The sequence below is a fragment of the Dipodomys merriami genome, unplaced genomic scaffold (genome assembly GCF_024711535.1).
Source record: "Dipodomys merriami isolate MVZ:Mamm:240054 unplaced genomic scaffold, mDipMer1.0.p SCAF_2151, whole genome shotgun sequence".
NCBI lineage: Eukaryota > Metazoa > Chordata > Mammalia > Rodentia > Heteromyidae > Dipodomys > Dipodomys merriami.
Genome location: NW_027203551.1, coordinates 11,548 through 29,802, shown reverse-complemented (window position 1 = coordinate 29,802; position 18,255 = coordinate 11,548). Strand labels below are relative to the sequence as shown.

The 18,255-nt window shown below is 36.7% G+C and overlaps 2 long non-coding RNA genes and 1 pseudogene across 15 annotated transcripts in view; 1 reads left to right on the top strand and 2 right to left on the bottom strand.

Moving 5' to 3' along the window:
* Window positions 1-3,319, bottom strand: part of LOC138834462 (uncharacterized) — a 43,329-nt gene extending 40,010 nt beyond the window's left edge. For 13 of the 14 annotated variants that reach the window (XR_011374121.1, XR_011374115.1, XR_011374119.1 and 10 more), the window contains exon 1: window positions 3,146-3,319. This is a non-coding gene — a long non-coding RNA (uncharacterized lncRNA). Of the gene's footprint in view, window positions 1-1,570; window positions 1,626-3,145 lie in introns of all 14 variants that reach the window. The other variant, XR_011374120.1, reaches the window with a different exon arrangement.
* On the top strand, window positions 1,392-11,028 carry LOC138834463 (uncharacterized). Its single transcript, XR_011374129.1, has 3 exons — window positions 1,392-1,643; window positions 9,040-9,124; window positions 10,277-11,028. It is a non-coding gene; the product is annotated as an uncharacterized lncRNA (long non-coding RNA).
* Window positions 11,029-14,238: 3,210 nt separating this feature from the next.
* Window positions 14,239-14,336, bottom strand: LOC138834464 (U6 spliceosomal RNA; annotated as a pseudogene).
* Window positions 14,337-18,255: the final 3,919 nt, after the last annotated feature.

The following is an 18,255-nucleotide window of genomic DNA, read 5'->3' as shown; positions in this document are numbered from 1 at the left end:
TTATGGGGGCCGTTTGCTTGGTAGATTTTTCTCCAGCCTTTAACATTGAAAATGTGTTTGTTTTTATGGGCAAGATGTGACTCCTGAAGGCAGCAGATAGAAGGATCTTGTTTTTTAATCCAACTAGACAGTCTATGTCACTTAATTGGATCGTTAAGTCCGTTAATGTTGATAGATAGGACTGAGAGGTATTTGGGAGTTCCTGCCATGTTATCCACCTTCTTGGGGGCTGCAAAAACTGGGTTCTTCCTATGGTTCTTGGATTCTCAGTTTGGGTGCAGTGTCTTGGCCTTTTTTGTGGTCTTGCTGGTTTTCTCCTCACTCCAGTTAAAATGGCAAAAATCAAGAACTCTAACAACAACAGATGCTAGAGGGGATGTGGACAGAAGCGAACCATACTGCATTGTTGGTGGGAGTGTAAGCTTGTTCAACCACTTTGAAAAGCAGTATGGAGGTTCCTCAAAAGACTTCACATAGAGCTCCCCTATGACCCAGCAATCCCACATTTGGGCATTTACCCAAATGCTCACAAACAAGACCACACTAAAGCTACCAGCACAACTATGTTTATTGCAACATTATTTACCATAGCTAAGATATGGAACCAACCCAGATGCCCCTCAGCAGAGGAATGGATCAAGAAAATGTGGTATATATACACAATGGAATTCTATGCCTCCATCGGAAAGAATGGCATTGCCCCATTTGTTAGGAAATGGAAAGACTTGGAAAAAACTTATATTAAGTGAAGTAAGCCAAGCCCAAAAAAACATAGGTCCCATGGTTTCCCTTATTTGTAATATCTAGTATATGTATGAGTGAAGCAGAAAAGGTCAGATAATATGATGTGAGGAAAATGAACCCTTAGATATGTATTTTAATGTTTTTTTCTTTCATCCATTTGTTTCTAATGCATATATAAGATTATTTCTTTGTTGCTTTGTATGTCCCTCCCCCACAGTATAAACCCTGCTTTCACTGTATTTGATGTCGGTATAGTTTGTGGAGGGGAAGGGGAAAAACAAGTTGTTTAAATAAGGATACAGGTGGACCTGTTGCAACAATGAGAAGTACAAGTCGTCATGTAGAAAACGAACTTTACAACTTGGGGGGGGGAGAATTGGGGGGAGAGAGAGGATGGGTATGGATGGGAAAGGTAAACAAAGGAGGAGGCTACAATGATTGATAAGAAATGTACTCACTATCTTACCCATGTAATTGTAACCCCTCTGTACAGTATTTTCACAATAAAAAAATTAAAAAAAAATTTGGACTTCAAAGATTGCAGAGGCGCACCTAGGAGCTAACTGAGATATCATGAAGAAACCAGTTTTAGTGTTCCAGTGAAAAATCCAAGGCTCAGAGTCACCCAAGTGAGCCATCATAGTACAGAGAGTTTGGCCAGAGAGGAAAATTTCAGGCAGCCTGTTTAAGGAGGCAGATTTGAGCATACACCAGTGACCGAGGTGGCAGTGGCTGTGGCTGCCAACATAACAGTAGACCGAGCCTGAGGAAAAGGTGACAGAAACAGAGTGCAAGCAGCTTCTATTCACTACCAGTCTGAATTTACCAGGAGCAAAAATCTTCATCCTGCTGACCACAGATGGACGCAGATCACAGATAGCCTGAAAAACCAAGGGAAGGTAAGTACCCAAAAAGGCATTCCCATTCCTTCTCACAAAACAGAGTTTGGAAGGTAGCTCTTCCCCTATCATCCCAGAAGAATGTCATCTTTCATATTGGCAAAGACGGAGCCAGGGCAGCCAGTAGATACCTCAGGCCTTAGAATTAGACACTGCTGAGCCATTCAACAGTGCAAAGCAACCCAACCACTGGCACTCAGCTCCATACTGGGGAAAGTTGACCTTTCCAGATGGGGGAAGGACCATCCAAGGCAGGGCAACTTTCTTCACAGAGTAAACAGAGCCAGAGGTGGCCCCACCCTCTGCGGCATGGCAGCAGCAGCTCTCCATGCTGCAGGATGTTAAAAATAAATAAATTCAAAACTGGAGAGTAAGAGAAAAGTCCAGGACTAGATGCATTCACAGCTGAATTCTACAAGGCCTTTGAAGCAGAACTCAATTGATACTACTCCAACTCTTCAATGCAAATGAAAGTTCACTACTAATCTCATTCTAGGAAGCCTGCACAACCCTCATCCTCAAAACAGACAGGGAATCATCAAAGAAACAGAACTCAAGACCCATTTCTCAGATGACCATTAATGCAAAACTACAAAATCCTGGCCAATCAACTTCAACAATTCATCAAAAAAATCATACACTATGATCAAACAGGATTCATTCCATGGATGCAAAGTTGGTTCAATATACACAAAACAATAAATGTAATACATCACATCAACAGGAGCAAGGATAAGAATTACATAGTAATCTCAATAGATGCAGAAAAAAGATTTGACAAGATCCAACACCACTTTATTAAGAAAGCTCTGCAGAAACTAGGAATCCATGGAATGAACATTCCTCAATATAAGAAAAGCTGTGTATGACAAACTTACATTATAACTTATACTATAACTAGTATTATACTTAATGGCAAAAGTAAAGCCATTTCCTCAAATTTCAGGAAGGAGACAGATTGTCCACTCTCTCCATTCCTCTTCAGTATAATATTAGAATACCTAGCTAGAACAATAAAACAAGATGCAAACTTTAAGGGGATCTAAATAGAAAAACTCTTCCTCTTAGTAGATGACATGATCTTGTATTTAAATAATCCCCTAGACTCCACCCTCAAGTTATTCGAGCTGATCTGAAACTTTGGCAAAATGGAAAGGTATATAAATTAACCCTCAAAATTCCGTGGCTTTTCTGTATGCCAACAATGAGAGTAACCCTATATCCTCAAATAGTTATACTTTCTTTCTGTTAAAGCAATCAAACTCCTCTCATTGCTCTTTTGGAAACATGTATATATTTCCGTAGTCAGTCTACCATGAACACTACAAGTTACTTCTACTGAATTATAACTCTCTACATACGGAGCAATATTTTTCCATCTCTCCATTCCCATTCCTAACTTCTATTTCTTATAAAATCACTGTTCTATTCTCAATTTCTGAACATTTAAGTCCTACCACGAGTGAGATTATGCAGCATTTGCTTTTTTGTTCTTGCCTTACCTCACTTAACATGATTTCCAAAGGTCACAGTAATGTCAGCATCAAAGGCCAACACTGTTCCAACCACAATAGAAAACAGTTCTATTCGACGTTCTAAGTAGGTGAGTGACTAGTGTCCCTCCATAGAAAACAGTCACAGCTTCTGGTTCTAAACCTTTGAAAGGCAACTGTAGCCAGAGAATAGGATGAATTAAGCAGTTAATAAAATTTAAAATCCCTACCTAAGTCCTAAGTAACATATTAACCTCAGATTCCTAATTAGAAAATGCATGGCTTGCAATAAAAGCATTTGCTATTAATGAATGTAAATTAATGCAACCAGTTTAATAATGTTTAACTATTGAAACTAATATTGAAACATTTGTTTGCCCTCTTTCTTCACAAGTTAATAAAAAACCAAGTAAATTAGAGCACTGTGACATATCTCAATTGAAGAAAGAAAATCCTTCCTTTTAGAATGACGGATTAATGAAACGAATTAAAATCAACCTCAAAGAAATTATGAGTGAAGGGGCTGGGAAGGTGGCTCAGTGGTAGAGCACTTGCCTTGCATTCATGAGGCCCTGTGTTCGATTCCTCAGCACCACATAAGCAAAAAGAAAAAAGCCGGAAGTGGCACTGTGGCTCAAGTGGTAGAGCAGTAGCCTTGAGCTGAAGAGTTGAGGGACAGCGTCCAGGCCCAGAGTTCAGGTCCCATGACCGGACCCTCTCCTCCCCCCCAAAAGAAATTATGAGTGAAAACTATTGTCTACACTACTCTAGAAGACAAAGCCAATTTCAGTGTAGAACTTTTCTGGCATACAAGAAATTCTTACAGTCTCACTGAATTATTTCACTACTATAATATCCTAGGTGTTACATATAGAAGGCACATAGGATGCGTATACAAATAAGAGATGGTGTTAATAGTCCTGTAGTTAGACTTTTCTTCATGTATCCCATTTCAAACACATCTATCCTCAAAACCTTACCCATGGCTGCACATTGGTGGATATCCATAAAGTAGGCAAATAGCTCTCAAGAAAATTCCACAGCAAGGTCAGACTATGCTCAAGAAAACTCTTAAAACTCATTTTAATAATATTTTGTTTCATTTCTCCTCAGTACTATTTCCAAGTTCCTTCCAAAATTTTCCCTTGTCCTTTGATTGTCACCTAATTAAAACTATTAGTTAATGCACCTAATTCTACGTTTACGAGCCTATAATCATAAATTTAGAAGAGATGTTATAGATGTTCAATACATTTTCCTAAAATTGAACTACACACTATGGAAGCAATAATATCAGGGAAATCTCTAATCTTTTGCCAACCTAATTACTTCCTCAATGTTCTAGTGTCAGACTATTTTGAAAGAGCTATATAATCCATTCCCTGAGAGCTTCTATCTACTGATTGAATCTTGCCATTTGAAGCATATATCGTGTTCTATAACTTTGTTTTCCTAGAGTTTCAGAAAACATAAAATTTTAGCTTCGTTTCCTATAGCACAATAGGAAATTTCTTCCTATCTTGATTTCATTCCTCTGAATATTCTGAGACAACCTTATACTTCTTCACTAAAAGCTATTGTTGGGTTGAACCTGATGCCATCCCTTTCACCTATTAGACTCATTTTTGTAACTTGAGTGCACATTTACTGTATGGGTAAGCCCAGGATATTTTTGATACTTGGTGCTAAGTAAAATTATTCTGCTCCACAGTGAGTGAGATAGTTAACAGTTCTAAATAGAGAATATAACATTTACCTCTACAAAATTTAGTCATTTCATCCTGTTCAAATTTCTTGAAATTCAAATTCCGTAATCCAGCATTAAAAATATAAGTAAGTCACTATTTAAACTTACGGAGTTAGATTTGCATAAATAGGTAAAACATTCGTGTGTGTGTGTGTGTGTGTGTGTGTGTGTGTTTTAGAAAACATTGGTTTTCTGTGGTTTTTGCCTTTTCTAAAAGTCCATTATATATGTCTAAAAATACTATTTTTAAAAATACAATAATAAGTAGCTTTCAACTGCTATGGATCTTAATATTAAGACTCTATTAGCCTTTGAAATTCTAAATTTAGTCACATATTGTTAATCTAACAAAACTATGTACACCTTCTTTGGAATTAATCTATGAATTAGCAGAGTATGTCAACATATATAGAAATAAAATTAGTTCTATTATTAACTTCATCATGTAAATCATATTAATGATTACAATGTCATGTTCAATTTCAGAAGACACATATGATTTTTGGTAAGATTCTAGAAGTCGTTGATAAATACTCAACAACCAGCATAAAGTCTTCATGCTCTGTGCCAAGCAAGTAAGGTCTAGTTAAAGTGTGATGGGAAGAGTCAGAGTACAATATATCCTAAAGCCATCCACAGCAATTCAGAGCCAGTAAGTCCCCCAAGATTATTCATTTTTTTTGGTGGGGGGAATCTGGTCATGGGGCCTGAACTCTAGGCCTGGGCACGGTCCCTCAGCTCTTCAGCTCAAAGCTAGCACTCTACCACTTGAGCCACAGCGCCACTTCTGTCTTTTTTCTTTTTGCTTATGTAGTGCTGAGGAATCGAACCCAGGGCCTCATGCATGCAAGGCAAGTGCTCTACCACTGAGCCACCTTCCCAGCCCAAGAATATTCATTTTTTATGTCTTAAAAATAACCTGAATTTCAATGGCTTTGCAGTATCCCACTGTATTTGATTTCAACTAGAATTTATGCCTGAAAACTCTTAACTTCTAATGTTAAAACATGTTAGTTTTATGTACCCAAACATTTTCTTAGTGCTCCAAATGAGGAGTTCTGGTCCTCTGACCTACCCCATGAAAAACATTGTGTGGTCAAATAAGCAGAAAATCTATTCCTTTTGGGTATCTATAATCCTCTTTGTCTATAATCCTCATTAGCTTTCTGTTTAAGATGGGTAGAACATTCCTTAACTCACCTAACCATATTAACTTTCCACAGGCTACCCTCAACATTTATTAACATTTCACTGACCTACAGAAACGTGGGGAAATTTTTACTTCTTTTCTTTAGTTATACATTTATCCCAGTAATATTCCATAGAGCTTTGTATTTCGTATTTTAAATTTGTCCAGATTTGTGAAGAAATCCCTCCTATTCCTTTAAGACCCTCTAAAGGTTAGATGCACATACTATTTCTTTTCTAAAAGAAGTTGGCAATATAGGTGGGAAAAAGAAAGTTTAGTGATAATCCTTATCATCTGAGACACTGAAGATCTTTAATTACTTGGATCTTTCTAACATATTCAGAGAGACTCAGAAAAGACATCAAAACGAAGAGGAGTCACCAATACTTTCTGGAAGTCCCTTAAAAGCACTAAAACCCTCATTTCTGTTTGGCTAAGAAAAATTCCCTTTCTCATTACCTAAAATGCTTGACCAACCTTACCTCTCTGAAATGAGGTTCCCCCCCCCTTTTATTAAAAAAAAAACAGTCTGTTACAGATTATTTTGTTTTATTATTTGTAGTTTTTTCCTAGCTGTTCTGAAAGAAAAGGAATTTCTAAAACCATAGAGAGCTAATGCTATTTTTTCAGAAGTACACAGCAAAGAAAAATGAGTTTATAAATAAAAAAAATGTTTTGACAGGACATGTAACTTCAAATTCCAGACTTGTTTAGAGCTTGTACAAAGTTTTTGATAGACTGATAGAATCAAAAGATGGTAAAATTCTTTAAATGACTCTATGTGTGAAAGGATCCATTTGAGAAAATAATCATAGGTTAGCTGAAGAGGGGGGGAAGGAACAAATATCGAGAGTTCTTTTGGACTTTACCCTGAAGCAAGCCAAGTAAAACGAAATGTTTAATGAAATCTGTCTAAATCCAACCAACACATGCAGAAAAATGCCAAGAGGTCACTCACCCGGAGATACTACTAATGGTGGGACAAGTAAAGCAAAGGATGGACTTAATTCTGGGGTGATTTGAATCATAGCCACAATTAAAGCTTCAGTACCATGTCAAATACATTTCAACACTTTAAAATCCTTTGCTTGCATAAAGGTTTTCAAGTCAACTAATGACTAATGACTACGTGGAACAAAAGCAATGTATGAGAATTGCAATTATCACCACAACAAAGGAAAGAAAGCATAGGTGATATTAATGACCCACTGTACAGAACTCACATTAATTTATCTCCATGAGTAAATGAAATAACTCCTTAAATGTGACTCCCTGCCAACATTCAAGCTCAATGCAATCGATCTTTCACACTGTAACCAGGGGAACCTTACAAACCTCATCATGGTTATTTCCCTACCTAAATAATGTCACTAGCATCCTGCTTCTCCAGAACTAAACTACAAATCACTGGTTTAACCTGAAAATCCTTCCCAGTTTCCCTTTGTCCCACCCTCTTCAGCTACATCATTTGCCCTAACTTCTCCATCCTCACCCCATTTCCACAATTTATCCAGAGCTCCACACATAATACACTTCTTAAATTTTTCATACCTGAACCATTTCATCAGCTTTCTCTCTTCTTGGATTGCCTTCCCTTCATTGCATCCCTTAGGAAATGATCTGTTGATCAAATTTATGTTCAAAGATCATTATCTCTTTAGAGGTCTTCTTTGCTCCCCTAGGTCAAATTAATGTTGATCTTCTTGTACCCACAGGAACCCCTTACAATAGATAATAAATTCTAACACATTAACATTATTAAGAAATGATTTTCTAGACATAGTTTTACTCAATTAAATCCTAACAATAACCTCATGAGGCTGGTACTATGATTATTATAATCAATTTTCAAATAAGACAGTCTGAGATATACAGACACTGAGTGTTCTAGATGAGGTCATTCAAGCATTCGCTGACAAACACAAATTTGGATACAGTTGGTCTGTCCCATTTAAAGATTATCCCACAGTTCCATCGCTTGAGGTTCTCCTGGGATCAAGCTAAAAAGAGAATCCAGGGCTTTGTTTGACTAGAGGTTCCATGAGGCAGGAGTCAACTTCCATAGGAAGCCTCAAAATCAGGGGGAAAAAGCAGATCCATGTTCTAAAATGGGCGATTAAGTCAAGCAAACCAAAGAGATAAGATTTCACAAGCCCTCAAATAAAGAGCAAATACAAATGTCAGAAACTGGGCTCTGAAATAAATAAAAAGTGAGAATAAGTCTGGTTCCATAAGCAGGGTAATTTCTAACTCCTTATGTCCTGAAAAATGAGTTAGGAGAAGTTCTCCCTTAGAGGAAGTAGAAATAAATCTATCCATGTGCTTCAAAGTGTCAGGAAACTATAAACTCCCCCTTCAAAGCTTCTTCACTTCCCTGTTCAGGATAGAGGAGGTCAAATTTTGAACAGCTCCTCACTGGCCTGGGCAAGGTTCTCTCCCATCTGAACAGCACATTCCCCATACAGCAAAACAAGAACCACAGTCATTTATTTATAAATCATAGACTACTCAATTTTAAGATTTCTGTGCATGATGCTGGAATTAACTTCTTGTAATTGCTAAACAAGCACTCAATACTGAGCCAAGTCCCTAGCCCTCATTTATAACTTTTATCAGCTTGCTATTTGTCTTAATTGGCACTGCATTTCAGGTCAAATTTCACCAAATTTCTTCAGCAATATCCTTGTTCCCTCTGGCACCCTATTCTGCAAATTGCATTTTTCTTCACAGATTTAGTGGAAAAGGAACACATTTTTTAGGACCCTACTCAAATGCATTTTTCTTCATGAATTGTTACTTTTTCAACTTTACTGAAAGTAAGCTGATTCTCTCAAATTCCTATACACATTCTTTGTACCAATTAAAGGTATTCTCTGTATTTTTCATGTCAATAGCCATGATTGATGATTCTATTCCCAGTGCAACTACCACTAATACTAGAATCTATCTCTTTTTTTCCTGTGCTAGAACTGAGTTTCAACTCATGGCTTGGAATTCTCAAGTTCTCAGTTGACCATACCTTCACTTCCAACATTTTTCTGATTAGTTGAAGGTAAGAATCTCACTGATTTTCCTACTCCAAACCCCTCTTGAGCAGCTAAGCTTATACATGTGAGCCCCCAGAGCCTGGGTTCACTTCTTAAGAATATGCTATGGGGGCTGGGACGGTGGCTCAGTGGTAGAGCGCTTGCCTTCCATGCATGAGGCGCTGGATTCGACTCCTAAGCACCACATAAGCAAAAAGAAAAAAGCTGGAAGTGGTGCTGTGGCTCAAATGGTAGAGCACTAGCCTTGAGCTGAAGAGCTGAGGGACAGCAATCCAGGCCCCAAGTTCAGGCCCCACAATCAGAACACCCCCCATCCCCCCAAAAAAAGAATGTGCTATGTGCCTTTACATATAGTCACTTATTCAGCAACCTGAAATGCAGTTGTTGTTTCATGTCAGTAAATAAGAATAACTTTGAAAAACTATGAAATAATCTTTTGCTGAAAAGACATATTCTTTTTTTTTGGGGGGGGGGTCCGGTCATGGGCCTGAACTCTGGGCCTGGACGCTGTCCCTTAGCTCTTCAGGTCAAGGCTAGCGCTCTACCACTTGAGCCACAGCTCCACTTCAAGCCTTTTTCTTTTTGCTTATGTGGTGCTGAGGAATTGAGCCCAAGGCCTCAAGCATGCAAGGCAAGCGCTCTACCACTGAGCCACCTTCCCAGGCCTGAAAAGTCATATTCTTATCCTTATTTTATAAACAAGAAAACTAAGATACTAAATTATTGACAATCTTGTCAAGTTGACACAGCAGTTAGCCGTAGAGATGTGAAGTGACTCCAGGCCTGATTTCTACATACAGTTATACTTACTGTGTGCTGACTCACTTTTCTTGTCTCCATGTAATAAGGCTAATATCATGTGAACATGGACTGAAAGCAGAACAAATTATAATCAGTAGAAAATGAGTCTCTCTTCTAAGCTGAGGCATTTTAGAGTACAACCCTGGAAACCACAAAAGAAAGAGCCTGGATCTAAAAAACACATTACACAATGCAGATGTGTTTTACATCAGACCTTCAGAAAGCAAAAGACAAACCAGCGATGATCCCTTAGTTCTCTAATTTGTTTTTCTTGTTGTCAATGCTGCTATAATAGAGACTCTCAAACCTAGTTTCTCAACTCTAACTCTACTCCAACTTCTCATTCAACATTTCAGAGTATTTTTCAGCTAACACAGGCAGAAGAAAGAAGAGAAGGAAATGAATACAGTAAAGGCTACTAGCTTCTTCACATGGAAATAAAACAACAGTGAAGCAATCAGATAGAATATGTGAGGAACTCATGGAGAACCTCACAAATCCTATAGTACCTCAAGTGTAATCTCAGATTCCACAAGATCATCTCAGAGTAAGAGAAGAGGACTGAATGCAAACAAGTTATGCAGTTGTCTTACTCCAACAAAAATCTTTTCTAGTCTTTCTACCTATACTACATTTACATATTAGTTTCATTTCCTGTGTATCAGGAAATCTTGTCTAACATTGGAATACAGAGACTAACATTGGAATACAGACTCTAACATTGGAATACAGGAGTCAGAATAGCTTTTAGAAACAGCACAAATTCATTCATGGACTTCTTTATTTCAGTTTCTATAATAGTAGGCATTATCCTCTCTACTGCCTTTCCTATGCATTGGTCATAATAGATACACTCTTTCCAATACTATTAAATTTAGAAATATTAAATGTGTTTTCCTCCCTCCAAGCAAATTCACCATAGCAATTTACACTACTCACAAAAACCCAAATATATACACATTAGTTAATGGCAGTATTTCTCACAATGGTGAAAAACTAGAAACCTCAGTGTTCCACACTAGTTATATTATTGTATTTTCTATAAAAGATTATTTCATAGTGTTTTTAAAGTGATTCTTCTTTACAGACATGAGACAACCACATTTCAGGCTTGTGAGTAAAATTGTAAATTACAAACATCTGTATTTTGATTCTATTTATGTGTGTGTTTGTATATATGTCTGAGGACTATTTTGTGTATGGAAATAAAGAAGGCATAAAAATCTACTTCAGAATTTTAACAGTTCTTTATTATTGATAGGTTTTGAGATGCACTTCACTTCTATACACTTCTGTGTTGCTTCTGTTTTAAATGTTCATATATCTTTGTGTATATATATATATATATATATAAAGGATTTATATATATATATATATATATATATATATATATATATATATATATATATATATATATATATAGGATTAGAGATATAGCTTAATGACAGTGCTTATCTACCATGCTTAAGATACCAGGTTCAATATCCACTAGCACAAAAATCACAAATGTAATACAGATTCATATTGGGAAAATGTTTAAGCTGTATCTTAACTGCCACTTTCCAGCACACCAAAATTTCATTCAATGGATACACTAAGTGAAATAAACTAAGGTTAGCAATTTAGTTTACAGAGATCATTTCTACCTAGTTTCTATAATCAGAATGTTGCCTGTTATTACTCAATCTATGATGAAAATAATGAGGTTTCAAAAGTACATTCAGAGTTAATTCTTTCACTTCAGATTTCAACATTAAACCATCAAGGTAGATTCTACATATAGACCATAATTCCAATGAAATCTTGGGTAAAAATCTTGTTGCAGAATGAGTTCCTAAGTGATAATGGTTTTCTCTTTCTGACCACATTTCCAATTTATGAAGTCATAAATGTAACAGTACCAGAAATCTTACTGGCTGTCAAATAAAGAAAAAATAAGAGAGGCTCTAAACTATATTTGTTAACACACCAAGCAGTATATCAGACAAGATATTGTAAAATAAGATCTATACTTTAAGCCTCTTTTACCAGTTAAAGGATTTTTTTCAAATAAGAAAGTAATAGACAAAATACACCATCAAGTTTTCTATTTTAAAATCTAACCACCAGAATTTACCAACTAAGATTGAAAAATAGGAGAATAAACAGGAAAAGGTTCTAAAATCCTATTGGAACAATAACCTGTGATATCACGGGTTATTCCACCAGAGTATGAATGAAGTTTGATTTTAGGGCTAGCCCATCCATTAAACAGATGCTACATTAAACTTAAAGTTGCTTAATAACAAAGTATTTGTGTCATTGGCTATTCTGGTTAAATACACACTATGTTCATTATGGTTAAAACAATAAATATTAATTTGTACTTTAAGTCATAGTTCAGTTGGTTGCATAGCTATTCAGGAAAGCTCTCATTCATCTAAATGGTGACTTACAGAGACAGGATTCTTCCATATTGCAGTTTAACATTTGGAATATGTAGTTTCCAAGGTTGCCACAGAACAGATGCTGGGGAATAAAATACAGGATTTTATGGATTGAGCTGGAAATTGCATATACCATTTACAACTATGTGCTGTTGTCTAGAATTTAACCATATTATTTTACCTTGCTCCAAGAAAGGATTGAAAATATAGTTTATGTACCTAGGAAGACAAAATGGATTTGTGAACATGAGGAATGCTGCTGTAGTTTGATGTTAACTGTTCTTTTTATCTTTGTAGAACATATTAGATACTATGGTAATTTCTTTCCTTTTCTGTATGCCTCAAACTCATGTGGCAAAGGAACACTCACTGCTCTAAAGTATAGACCTAAAAGTTATCTCCAGCTTCTCCCTTTCCTCAGTGCTCCCACAGTCATCAACATTCCCGTGGCTCATTTTTTTCAGCCTATTCCTTTATCACCAGCACCACCAGCTCACGTGTTCAACTAGCCTCTCCTGGAAAGAAATCTCTGCCTCCACTCTGACCTCAACCACAATTTTCCCACCCCATCCATTGTCACTTCCACCAATGCAGAAACAATAACAAATCTTTCTTATCCTAAGACATATTACCACTCTCCTTACCTTTACACTTCAGTAGGTTTACTTCAGGCTCTATAAACTGAGACAACTAACTTTTTGATCCTTTTGCTCAATATTATAGTTTAACCAGTTGTATTATATTCTGACTCCAGGACGTCTTTACTGTCTATATTTTGCTGCACCCTACTTTCCAGACTCTTGTTCTCTATTACTTAAACATATGCTTCTGTGGCAGAAAAACAAACATTTTATTCTGCTGAAAATTTTCAGACTATTTTCTTCTAGTTTCAGGGAATAACCAATAAATTCTCATCATCTAAATCACCTATCTCCATAATGGCACATCAGAATTTCTTGATCCTAACTGTAAGTTGGTACTTACTGTTGAGCCTTCCTCTATGGTCACATTCTCCTTATTCTCCCCAACTTCTAGTAACTACAATTCTATTCTCAACTATGACATCAGCTTGGATAAGGTGGGGAAGTGAGGGTGGGGACGTTTTTTCTTTTCATCTTCTCATGACAGTTAACATGATATACTGAGTTTTATTTTAGAAAGGTATATTGTTTTGACTAATAAACCAAAATTAATAAAAAGATAATAATGATAATAACAGTGATTTGAAGAACAAAACTAAAAAATCAGTGGCTTGACAAAAGTTTGTTTCTTCTCTCCTAAAGTCCAAATTAGGTATTCATGATAGTCAAGCAGCTCTTCTCTTGATGTAGGAATACAGATTCTGCCACGGATTCTGCTTAACTTTGATATTTGGCTTCCAGTGTCACTAGTGCAAGAAGAGAAAGGATAATGATTAGGAGAGTTTTGTAGATGAGGCCTGAAAATAGCACATATCATGGGACTGACAATATTACATGGCTAGAACTCTTTTACATGGCTACACATAAAAATCAAAGTAAGGTGTGAACTCAAAGGATACTGGATCTGAAAAATAGCTTTCCTTTAACTATTTTCCTATCACTCCAGCTCCTTCCTCCTCTGCATATTTCTAGTATTTTCTAGAACCTTCCTGATATGCTGCATCAAACTCTGAACTGGACTCTGTTAAATATCTCACAATATCTCCTACAACTACAAAACTGCTCTGCACACTAAATGAGTTCCTTACATATGGACTAAGGAGACAAACAATAATCTCTTAGGAGCTATTAAAGTATATATAGGCATTTCTTCATATTCTAAGTGGTCCCAGACTTCTAGAAATAGAGAGTTTGGCTCTACACATTTTATTATTCCTTTCCTTGCCATATAGATATACACTTGCAATATTTTAAAATATGAAATGCTTTAGCAATTTGTTTGTCATCCTTATACAGGAGACATGCTAATCTCTGCATCATTTTGATCTTAGTATACAGTATATGTTGCTGTAGCAAGTAGTTGATATTGCTTTCTATTGCCTTCAGCATGTTGATGCTCTAGTCAGCCCTTCTTTACTGTTTCTACAATATGCAGCAATGGATTCTACAACATATACAATCAAATAAATACAATCTCTAACAAATGTAATTATTCCATATTATATATTACATTGTTATATATTAATGTAATTACTAACATATATTTGATTTTAGTTTACAAGAGAATAAATAAATGCGAAATTGTTCATGCTGTGGCCCCTGGGAGCACTTGTTCACTTTGCTGATGCCCATCCCTAAAATAATATAAACTTGTCTTCTTTCCTCTCTTCCTACCATTACCATGTGTTCATTGAAGAGTATTTAATAAATGAAGTCATCTAAGAATTCTAACCAAATCTACAATTTTATCAGCAATTCACCTTTATATTATCCCAATAAATCAAGACAGAAAGAGATGAAGAAGAAGAAATTAGAGAGCTAAAGAAGTCTTAAAAGTGTGGTGGATATTAAAGCAGATAGTTGTGACAGAGCTATGATAGACTTTTCAATAGCATCCTAGTTAAACCATGACAAGTCTATACATCCCAAGAATTTCATAATGCCTCTTCTTTAAACACAACATAAATATGGAAACATACATATAATTGCATCAAATCAACTTCATGAAGAAATAATATGGCTTGTCAGAGGTGTCTATCTGAATAGCATTGAATAGAGGCACAAATCTATTTCTAAAAGGAAACTAGAAGAATAATTCATGTATTTTTTAAACAAAAGTGGTAACAATTTCCATGATAAAGGGAAAAATACTTCAAATATTTCCAAGAATATTAAAGTCCATGGGCTCAGTCAAAATTTCTATGTACCAAAATCAATATCATTGTATAAGATAATGTTTGTAGAAGTTGTCATTTTAATTGACTTCTGTTCCCTTGGCCATTATTTTTATCATCACAGTGATTAAGGTGCTTTGAACTAAATGTTAATTCAATGTAGTCTGAAATGAAGCAGAACAAAATTTCTTTAAGCCACACTGACCGCTAGAGACACAAGATTATAAATATGCTGGAGTAAAATAAAAATGCATCTCAACAACATCAACATGAGTAAAATGGGTTTATATTTTGTCACAAGTAAGCACAATAAACTGAACTGTATGTAATACTCCACTAAATATACAGCATTGCAAGTTATTAAAATTTCACTGCAAAGACAAAAAGACAGAGGCAAAGAGAAATAATCTAGACCAAAAAAGACTTTGCAACAACTGAAAATGCCCAACTTTGCAAACAATTGAAATGTATGTACCGATTCAAGCCAGCCCAGGCAGGAAAGACCGTGAGACTCCTATCTCCAATAACCACCAGAAAACTGGAAAAGGTGCTGTAGCTCAAGTGGTAGAGCGCTCACCTTGAGCTGAAGAGCTGAGGGACAGCACCCAGGCCCAGATTTTAAGCCCCACGACTGACCAAAAAAAACAAAAACAAAAAACTATTTTCCAATTTGAAAAGCAACAACAAAATCAAAAAGAAATCTACATTAAATTTACCTTTTAAAAATCCTCTATTAGCCAGGTGCTGGTGGCTCTTGTCTGTAATCCTAGCTACGTCTGTAATCCTAGCTACTCAGGAGGCTGAGATCTGAGATTCATGGTTCAAAACCAGTCCAGACAGGAAAGTCTGTGATACTCTTATCTCCAATTAACCACCAGAGAACCAAAGTGGTGCTGTGGTTCAACTGATAGAGCACTAGCCTTGAGCTGAAAAGCTCAAGGACAGCATCCAAGCCCAGAGTTCAAGACTCATGATCAAAAAAAAATCCTCTATTATTATATAATTAAACTGGTTCATAGAGTACATCACTGGTAAAGATGGTTATATTTGGTGTTGAATGTCACTGTAACAAAGGATAACAAAGTGAGCAGCTTGCAGCACACACACAGAAAAATGAACACTCTCACAGTTTTGGAGATTAGAAGGCTGAAGTCAAAGGTGTCAGCAGAACTTTGCTCCTCCTGCTTATTTCTAGCTTTTGTGGTGGCCATGAACTTTTCACATTCCTTGTCTTGCACTTTACCACTCTGATATCTTCTTCTAGTATCTTCTCTCTGCATGTATCACTTTATTTGTCTCTTTCCTTTTAAGGATGCTGATCATTTCTGATAAATGTACCACTCTATTCTCATGTTAATTTTAAGTAATACTACTTCCAAAGAAGGACATAGTCTGAGATACTAGGTTAGCACTTTATCATACTTTTGAGAAGCATACATTTAAAAATGATGATATCAGGCAGGCACTGGTGGCTCACACCTGTAATCCTGGCTACTCAAGGGGCTGATATCTGAGGATCATGGTTCAAAGCCAGCATGAGCAGGAAAGCCTGTGAGATTTTAATTTCCAATTAACTACCGGAATTGGTGCTATGTGCCGGAACTAGCCGGCAACGAAAGGAACTCCTGATTTAGGGGGCGAGGACGGAAAAATAAAGACATAAGACAAAGGATGGGGTTGGGAGGTCTGCAGCTCAAGACTGCAGCCCCGTTTATTTTTAACTCTCCTTATTTATACTATTAGAAGTCAAGAGGTAACCTAAGGTCACCATAGTGCAGAAAAGCAAGAAAAGTCTTTAATAAAAACAAGGGTGCAGAAAGAAACAAGACAAGGTCAACTGATAGAAAGTAAAGAAAATTCTACAGACATAGCAAGGCAAACCCGGACACCTGGTGTTATTCATGAAAGCCAGGTCCTTGTATGTGCCTTCAAGTGAGCACAAGGGTCAAGATGACCTTGGAGTTTTACTGTCGGCTCCCAACAGCTATGGGTCCAAATGATGTAGTGCTAGCCTCAAGTAAAATAATCTCAGGGAAAGCACCCAGGTCCTACGTTAAAGCCCAAGACCAGCAAAACTAATGATGATACCTATCACTGATTATGGGAAAATACATGTGCAGAGAAACCTGACAGATCTACTCTAATAACAACAGAGGCTGGAGGGGATGTGGACAGAAGGGAACCTTACTACATTTTTGGTGGGGGTGTAAACTTGTTCAACCACTTTGGAAAGCAGTATGGAGGTTCCTCAAAAGACTCCACATAGAGCTCCCCTATGACCCAGCAATCCCACTTTTGGGCATTTACCCAAATATTTACAAACAAGACCACACTAAAGCTACCAGCACGACTATGTTTATTGCAGCATTATTTACCATAGCTGACATATGGAACAAACCCAGATGCCTCTCAGTAGATGAATAGATCAAGAAAATGCGGTGTATATATACACAATGGAATTCTATGCCTCCATCAGAAAGAATGACATTGCCCAATTTGTTAGGAAATGGAAAGACTTGGAAAAAATTATATTAAGTGAAGTAAGCCAAGCCCAAAGAAACATAGGTTCCATGGTTTACCTTATTTCCAATATCTAGTATATGTATGAGTCAAGCAGAAAAGGTCAGATAAGGTGATGTTAGGAAAATGAACCCTAAGATATGTATTCAAATTTTTTTCTTTCATGTGATTGTTACTAACACATTCATAAGATTATTTCTTTGTTGCTTTGTATGTCCGTCCCCCACAGTATAATCCCTGCTTTCACTGTATTTGCTGTTGGTATAATTAGTGGAGGGGAAGGGGAAAAACAAATCATTTAAATAGGGATACAGGTGGACCCATTGCAACAATGAGATGTACAAGTCGTTATGTCGAAAACGAACTTTACAACTTTGGTGGGGGGGCAGCGTGGGGAGGATTGCGGGGGCGGGAGGAGGATGGGAAGGGCTGGGAAGGGGAAACAAAGGAGGAGGCTACAATGCTTGATAAGAAATGTACTCATTAATTGTAACCCTTCTGTACAATATTTTCACAATAAAAAAAAGAAGAAAAAAGAAACCTGACAGTTCTAAAATAGGAAACAATTTGGGCA